At 38.7% G+C, this 9,024-nt stretch overlaps 1 non-coding gene across 1 annotated transcript; it reads right to left on the bottom strand.

Annotated features, from left to right (window-relative positions):
- TRNAS-GGA lies at window positions 307-379 on the bottom strand. Its single transcript has one exon. It is a non-coding gene; the product is annotated as a tRNA-Ser (tRNA).

A 9,024-nucleotide genomic window follows, 5' to 3' on the forward strand; every position in this document is an offset into this window, starting at 1 on the left:
ATTTCCTAAACATCTGTCAAGAGTTACTGATAGAGTATATGCTCAAAGTAAGCGATAATAGGGTGAACTTTTAAAACTTAAAAAGAAGAAAAAAATCATTTAAAGTTAAACAAGAAAGCCACATATGAATATTTAGCTGATAGGATGGATATTCCTGATATGTCTTTAGTGAAAGTGAAAGTGAAGTCACTCAGTAGTGTCCAACTTTTTGTGACCCCATGGACTGTAGCCTACCAGGCTCCTCCTTCCATGGGATTCTCCAGGCAAGAGTACAGGAGTGGGTTGCCATTTCCTTCTCCAGGGGATCTTCCTGACCCAGGGATCGAACCTGGGTCTCCTGCATTCCAGGCAGACGCTTTAACCTCTGAGCCACCAGGTATGTCTTTAGCAGATACATAATCAACTTTCACATACTGTGTTATTGATGAATCTAAGGATTGCCATTAACTCCTCAAAATAATGACTATTATTTCATATACATGATATGATTGAAATTTAGTATTAATTTTTATGACATCATATCTGGAAAGTATAGATAGAGGTATGGTCACCTTAGGGGGAAAATGAAAAGAACTAGATACTGTCTGGATTTTCTAGGGGAAAGTGATACTCAATTCAACAGTTAAGATAAGGGTTCCTGAGAAAGTGCTTCTTCCTCTTTGGGAAGTGGAAGATAATATTCCATAATTTTTTATCTCAGTTTACTTTTGGGCCATTATCCAAACTGCGCATCAGCAATTTGGTGTCCTAAATATTTTCATTTCTGCCATTGATTTTCTTGATAAAGGGCTGCTTATTTGTACAAATAGGTGTCAAAGTCCATTCACTATAGTCCAATCATTCCTTGACTGAACAAACTTGTGTATCTTGACCCTCACAACTAAGTAAGGTTAGTCTTCAGTTCAGACCATGGGGAATTTACCTAAGCACGGTTACACAGGGATTTTCCCAAAAGCTGGTCAGCTGGCTTTCTTCTGGTGACATCTACATCTCTAAATCACTCTTTTCAAATATCAATATATTGTTACCTCTAGGTTTGCTAATGCTAATTTTGTAGTTTTTTGAACACACATGTGAGAAGATGAAAGTAGTTATCCACAAAAGAGTTTAAAAAAAATGGCATCTGTAAATAAATTGCCCATTCATGGGTCACAGCCTTGTTGTAGCAAAGGGGTTTGTGTAACTCAATGAAGCTATGAGTCACACTGTGCAGGGCCACCCAAGATGGATGGGTCATAGTGAAGAGTTCTGACAAAACACGGCTCATTGAAAGAAGGAATGGCAAACAACTCCAGTATTCTTTCTGTGAGAACCCCATGAACAGTATGACAAGACAAAAAATATGACACCAGAAGATGAGCCCCTCAAATTGGAAGGTGTCCAATAAGCTACAGGGGAAGAGCAGAGGGCAGTTACTAACAGCTCAAGAAAGAATGAAGAGGCTGGGCCAAAGCAGAAACGACACTCAGTTGTGGATGGCTTGTGTGGTGAAAGTAAAGTCTGGAGCTGTAAAGAACATTATTGCATAGGAACCCAGCATATTAGATCCATGAATCAAGGTAAATTAGATGTGGTCAAGCAGGAGATGGAAAGAGTGAACATTGACATCTTAGGAATCATTGAAAATGGACAAGAAAGGGCAAATTTAATTCAGATGACCATTATAGCCACTATTGTAGGCAAGAATCTTTTAGAAGAAATGAAGCAGCCCTCCAAATCAACAAAAGAGTCCAAAATGAAGTACTTGGGTACAATCTCAAAAATGATAGGATGATCTCAGTTCATTTCCAAGGCAAACAACTCAACATCACAGTAACCCAAGTCTATGCCCCAACCACTGATGCTTAAGAAGTTGGACAGTTCTAGGAAGACCTACAAGACCTTCTAGAACTAACACCAAAAAAAGAACAAGAAAGTCCTTTTCATTATAGGGGACTGGAATGCAAAAGTAGGAAGTCAAGAGATATCCAGAATAACAGGCAAGTTTGGGTTGGAGTACAAAATGAAGCAGGGCAAAGGCTAACAGAATTTTGTCAAGAGAACACACTGGTCATAACAAACACTCTTTTCCAATAACACAAGAGATGACTACACATTGACATCACCAGATGGTCAATAATGAAGTCAGACTGATTATATTCTTTGCAGTTGAAGATGGAGAAGTTCTATACAGTCAGTAAAAACAAGACCGGGAGCTGACTGTGACTCAGATCATGAATTCCTTATTAAATTCAGTCTTAAACTGAAGAAAACAGGGAAAACCACTAGGCCATTCAGGATGATCTAAATCAAATCTCTTATGATTATACAGTGGAAGTGACAAATAGATTCAAGGGATTAGATCTGGTAGACAGAGCTCCCAAAGAACTATGGACAGAGGTTCACAGCACTTCACAGAGTCAGTGACCAAAACCACCCAAAGAAAAAGAAATGCAAGAAGGCAAAGTGGTTGACTGAGGAGGCTTCACACATAGCTGAGGGAAGTGAAAAAAAGCAAGGGAAAAGGGAAAGATATACCTAACTGAATGCAGAGTTCCAGAGAACAGCAAGGAAATATAAGAAGGCCTTCTTAAATGAACAATGCAAAGAAGTAAAGGAAAACTATAGGATGGGAAAGACTAGAGATCTCTTCAATAAAACTGGAACTATCAAGGGAATGTTACTAGCAAGGATGGGTATGATAAAGGACAGCAATGGTAAGGACCTAATAGAAGCTGAAGAGATTAAGAAGTGGCAAGAATACACAGAAGAACTATGCAAAAAATCTTAGTGACCCAGATAACCACGATGGTGTGGTCACTTACCTAGGGCCTGACATCCTAGAGTCTGAAGTCAAGTGGGTCTTAGGAAGCATTACTACAAAAAGACTAGTGGAGGTGATGGAATTCCAGCTGAGCTATGCCAAATCCTAAAAAATGATGTTGTTAAAGGGCTGCACTCCATATGTCAGCAAATTTGGAAAACTCAGCAGAGGCCACAGGACTGGAAAAGTTCAGTTTTCATTCCAATCCCAAAGAAGATCAGTGCCAAAGAATGTGCAATTATGCTCATTTCACATGCTAGCAAGGTTATGCTCAAAATCCTTTAAGCAAGGTTTTAGAAGAAATTGAACTGAGAACTTCCAAATGTACAAGCTGGGGTTAGAAAAGGCAGAGGAACCAGAGATTAATTTGCCAACATTCACTGGATCACGGAGAAAGCAAGTGAATTCCAGAAAAACATCTACCTCTGCTTCATTGACTACACTAAAGCCTTCGACTGTGTGGAGCACCACAAACTGCAGAAAATACTTAAAGAGATGGGAATTTCAGACCACCTTATTTATCTCCTGAGAAACCTGTCTGTGGGTCAAGAAGCAACAATTAGAACCTTTCATGGAACAACTGACTGGTTCAAAATTGGGAAAGGATTACGTCAAGGGTATGTACTGTCACTCTGCTTCTTTAACTTATAAGCAGAGTACATCATGTGCAGTGCTAGGCTGAATGATTCACAAGCTTTAATCAAGAATTCTGGGAGAAATATCAACAACTTCAGATATGCAGAAAGTGAAGAGGATCTAAAGAGCCTCTTGATGAAGGTGAAAGAGGAGAGTTAAAAAGCTGGCTGAAAATGGAACATTCAAAACACTAAGATCATGGCATCCAATACCATCACTTCATGGCAAATAGGGAAAAAATGGACACAGTGACAGATTTAATTTTCTTGGGCTCTAAAGTCATGGGGGATGGTGACTGCAGCTATGAAATAAAAAGACTCTTGCTCCTGGGAAGAAAACCTATGATGAAACTAGACAGCAACTTAAAAAGCAGAGACATCACTTTGCCATCAACATCAAAGCAATTTTTTTCCCCCAGTAGTCATGTACAGATGTGAGTTGGACCATAAAGAAGGCTAAGTGCTGAAGAATTGATGTTTTTGAAGTGTGGTACTGGAGAAGATTCCTGAGAGTCCCTTGGATAGCAAGGAGATCAAACCAGTCAATCCTAAAGGAAATTAATCCTGAATCATTGGAAGGCCTGATTCTGAAGCTGAAACTCCAATACTTTGGAGCTTATATGCAGAGTACATTGTGTGCAATGATAGGCTGGATGAATCACAAGCTCTAATCAAGAATTACGGGAGAAATATCAACAACTTCAGATATGCAGATATGCAGAGGAACTAAAGAGCCTCTTGATGAGGCTGGTGCAAAGAGCTGACTCATTTGCAAAGACCCTGATGCTGGGAAAGATTGAAGGCAAATGGAGAAGGGGGTGAGAGAATGAAATGGTTAGATAGGATCACCGACTCAATGGACAAGAATCTGAGCAAACTCTGGGAGAGAGTGGAGGACAGAGGAGCCTGGCATACTGTAGTCCATGGGGTAGCAAAGGGATAGACGTGACTTAGCAACTGAACAGCAAGATAAATTGATTGGATACAAGACAAAATGTCTAATTCTGATACTTGAAGTAAGTTTGATCAGTGAATGATCGGTTAGTTCTAAAGTCATAAAGCGAACTTTGTGATAGTAGTTTTACTCTAGTCTTTATTTTATGTAACTCAATGTAAAATGGAAGTGTATTAATTTTTCTGATAAATTCATATGGCAGATTGGTCTTCAAATATTCAGTTCAGGTCAGTTCAGTTCAGTCACTCAGTTGTGTCTGACTCTTTGTGATCCCATGGACTGCAGCATGCCAGGCCTCCCTGACCATCACCAACACCCTGAGTTCATTCAAACTCATATCCAATGAGTTGGTGATGCCATCCAACCATCTCATTCCCTGTCATCCGCTTCTCCTCCTGCCTTCAGTCTTTCCCAGTGTCAGGTTCTTTTCAAATGAGTCAGTTCTTTGCATCAGGTGGCCAAAATATTGGAGTTTAGCTTCAACATCAATCCTTCCAGTGAATTCTCAGGACTGATTTCCTTTAGGGTGGACTGTTGGATCTCGTTGCAGTCCAAGGGACTCTCAAGAATCTTCTCCAACACCACGGTTCAAATGCATCAATTCTTTGTCACTCAGCTTTCTTTATAGTCCAACTCTCACATCCATACATGACTACTAGGAAAACCATAGCCTTGACTAGATGGACCTTTGTTGGCAAAGTAATGTCTCAGCTTTTTAATATGCTGTCTAAGTTGGTCATAATTTTTCTTCCAAGGAGTAAGCGTCTTTTAATTTCATGGCTTCAAATATTAAGGGTTTCTAACAGATTCAATGTATTCTAAGAAATATGCATGTAATAGAAAGATACTTATTTTTTCCTCACACATATACATTCCTCTTTCCTAAATAAGATAATGGAGCCCTTTGATCTTAGGAGGATTCCTTTTAATTTTAGGATATGTGAAAATATCTTTAAAATTTATTTCTCTTTCAGTTCAATTCAGTTGCTCAGTTGTGTCTGACTCTTTGCAACCCCATGAATCACAGCACACCAGGCCTCCGTGACCATCACCAACACCCAGAGTTCATTCAAACTCATGTCCATCAAGTCCGTGATGCCATCCAAACATTTCATCCTCTGTCGTCCCCTTCTCCTCTTGCCCCCAGTCCCTCCCAGCATCAGGGTCTTTTTCAATGAGTCAACTTTTTGCATGAGGTGGCCAAAGTATTGGAGTTTCAGCTTCAGCATCAGTCCTTCCAATGAACACCTAGGACTGATCTCCTTTAGAATGGACTGGTTGGATCTCCTTACAGTCCAAGGGACTCTCAAGGCTTCTCCAACACCACACTTCAAAATCATCAATTCTTCGGTGCTCAGCTTTCTTCACAGTCCAACTCTCATATCCATACATAACCACTGGAAAAACCATAGCCTTGACTGGATAGACCTTTGTTGGCAAAGTAATGTCTCTGCTTTTGAATATGCTATCTAGGTTGATCATAACTTTCCTTCCAAGGAGTAAGCATCTCTTATACCAAATGACATCCAAGTTAATGCCAACAAACATTTCTCCCCTTTCACAAATATATTTATTTATAATAAATATTTAAGGTATATTTGTACTTGTTAGTCTTTTTCAGATGTGTGACTCTTTTTAAAGAACTCTCCTTTTCCTTTTTAAAAACATTGTATGACATTTATCTTAGTATTCAGATGAATTAAAGTTAATTATGTTTAGGAAATTAGAGGATTTAGAACATGGATTGAATGACTGAAGACATCTCTAGGTAGTAATTTATAACTTGAATTATGGTTCTGATGTTTGAAAAGCAGCAGCTGATGTAAATTCAATATGTGAAAAATGGAGGAGGGAAGAGCATAAACAAATGCCAAATATATTCCAGAGTTGAGAAAAACATTATATATATAAAAGACATTGAGAAAAGTTGTCATAAATCATAGAAATTCAGAAATCATAAATTAGGACAGTATTAAGATAGTATAAATATTCAAACAATTCTGGCTATAGCTTACACTAAAAATACTGTATAATTCAAACTCTTAGGACTGTTGGCTGCAAATTCTGAAAACTTCTTTTACTTGAGAAAGAGGATAACAACAACAAAGACACCTCTTCAATCCAGGTAGGATCCTTGTGTGCATGAGGGAAGGAAGATTATAGCTGTATAATGGTGGGATGTCTTCCAAATGATGCAGAGATGACATTTTCTCTGATAAAAGGCTTATAGTTTTAAAAAGTGAATATTTCTGTTCTTTTTCACTGTTGCAAACTGACCTAAGTCCTTTTTCCCATTCAGCAAATGTCAAGGACCTTCTGATAAATATTCATAGTCTGTGGGGTTTAGAGGGAAGTGGGAACTATGCTTCCTTTCCTTTTACCCTTAGTACCAGGTGGTAGGTATCAAAGAAGGCAAACATTGTTTCATGTACAAATATTAATAGCAAGAGTGCTCAAAACAGTCTTATGACCTATTCAGTATGTTGGACAATATCTCTCTTGGTCTTAGGCTTTTTCACTGGCAATTTGCATGAAAAGTTGACACCAAAGTGGACTCACATACTCTTTGAGGGCAAAACAGGCCAACTTTACAGTGACGTCAAGTACATTCTCTGGGAATTTAGATGTAGGGACTGTATTAGTTTGCATCACTACAATAACTTAACATGACAAACACGACTTGAAATGGCATTTTGATGCAAAAAATATCTGTTTAGCTCAAGTTTCTGTTGGCAGGTTGGGGTGAGGGGTTTGGCTGCTCTACACTGGGCTTGGGTGGGTGTGCCTGCTTGAAGCTATCACTTCTGCTGGGCATAGATCTTAGCTGGGATATGACTTGATCTAGGGCCCAAGCAAATGAAGTGTCCACCTGAGGGAAGCTCATGTTATGGAGCAGCAGAGGGAGAAGAAGGCAAGATTAACTGCGCAAGTGCTTTTTAAACCTTTAGTTATATCACTCGCAGTAACATGCTATTGGCTAAAGCAAGTGCTGTGCCGTGTATATACACATGTGGATATAAGAAAACATGAAAAATTGGGGCCATCCAAACAATTTAGCACAAGAACTAACAAAGTTAAAGAAATTGAGATGCACACCCCACTTGAAAAATTCTGCCTAATCTTTTAACTTTTTATTTTATATTGGAGTATAGCTGATTAACAATATTATGATAGTTTCAGGAGGATAGCAAAAGAGCTCAGTGATAAAGACTCCTCCTGCCAATGCAAGGAGATTCAGGGGACATGGGTTCAATCTCTGGATTGGGAAGATTCCCCGAAGGAGGAAATGGCAACCTACTCCAGTATTCTGGCCTGGAGAATCCCATGGACAGAGAAGCCTCGTGGGCTTACAGTGTATGGGGTTGCAAAGAGCTGGACACAGTGCACACACATATACATGTATCCATTCTTCTCCAAACTTCTGTCCCATCCAGGCTGCTGCATAAAACTAAATAGAGTTCCCTGTGCTATGCAGTAGGACCTTCTTGGTAATCCATTTTAAATATAGCCTTGTGTTGATTCCAAGCTCCCTATATATACCTTCCCTCCATTTTTCCCCCCGGCAACCATAAGTTTGTTCCCTATGTTTGTGAGTCTGTTTATGTTTTGTAAAAAAGTTCATTTGTATCATTTCTTCTATCTAATCTTAAAATGAGACCTATGCATATATCCTAATCAAACAATTTTCTTGGAATATTACTATTTCATCAATGAAGATGTTGCTTTAATATCCTCTTGCTAACTAACAAATATCTTGCTGTATATTTCCATAATGATATCTGAAATTTTAAATAAAACTCTTTGAAGTATTGATTCCTACTTAAAATACTTCAAGTGCTGTCAAAATAAACCTAGTGATGTAGACACAACGTATCACATCATTGGCTTATATTACCACTCAGGCAATTACCAGAGTCACAAGTCTTTTAACGAAGCAATACCTCCTGACTTTTGTAGGGCAGTTCTATCTATATTCTGAAAAACTGATCCCTCTGACTTTAAATTATCTATGCTGGTGGAAGAGAATTTTGCTTTTAAACTAACTTCAAATAACATGGATTAAGCAGAATTGGAGGCTTGGTATCTGAAATTCCTCACCAAAAGGAGTTCATTTTCTTTTTTAACTCTCTTGGCCTTGAACACCCGATGTCACCAATTGTGAAGTGTGAACACTCTGACCCATTATCGACTGATTAAGAGCTAGCCTAGAAACAGCTAGAAAGTTTTTAAAAACCACTGGTAATGTCAGAGCTACATAAAATTTCTTCTAATAAGGAATTTACCCTGGAGGGAAACAGAATTACTATCTTGGCAAGTGAGCTGGAGCTTGAAAAGACGAGGAGAGCAATCTCGCAGAAATGAGTGGCAATTCTTGACTGCAATCATCAGGAAAGAGAAAACTGAGTAAGTTGAAAAAATAGTCACAAAAAATTGCTCTCCTGATGTTTCCCAGTGCTGGTATTGGAGAACAAGCATGCAGCCAGGCAAAGAAAGTTAATCACCTTCAAGGCTTATAACAAAAGAATAAATCAGAGAGAAAACATCAAATTGGACTCCAAATATAAATTTTCAGAAAAGACATTAGAGAAAAATAAGAAAGTCGAACACTGGGGAAAAAGCCTGTAAAATAC

This window comes from Capra hircus, chromosome 14 (assembly GCF_001704415.2).
Source record: "Capra hircus breed San Clemente chromosome 14, ASM170441v1, whole genome shotgun sequence".
NCBI lineage: Eukaryota > Metazoa > Chordata > Mammalia > Artiodactyla > Bovidae > Capra > Capra hircus.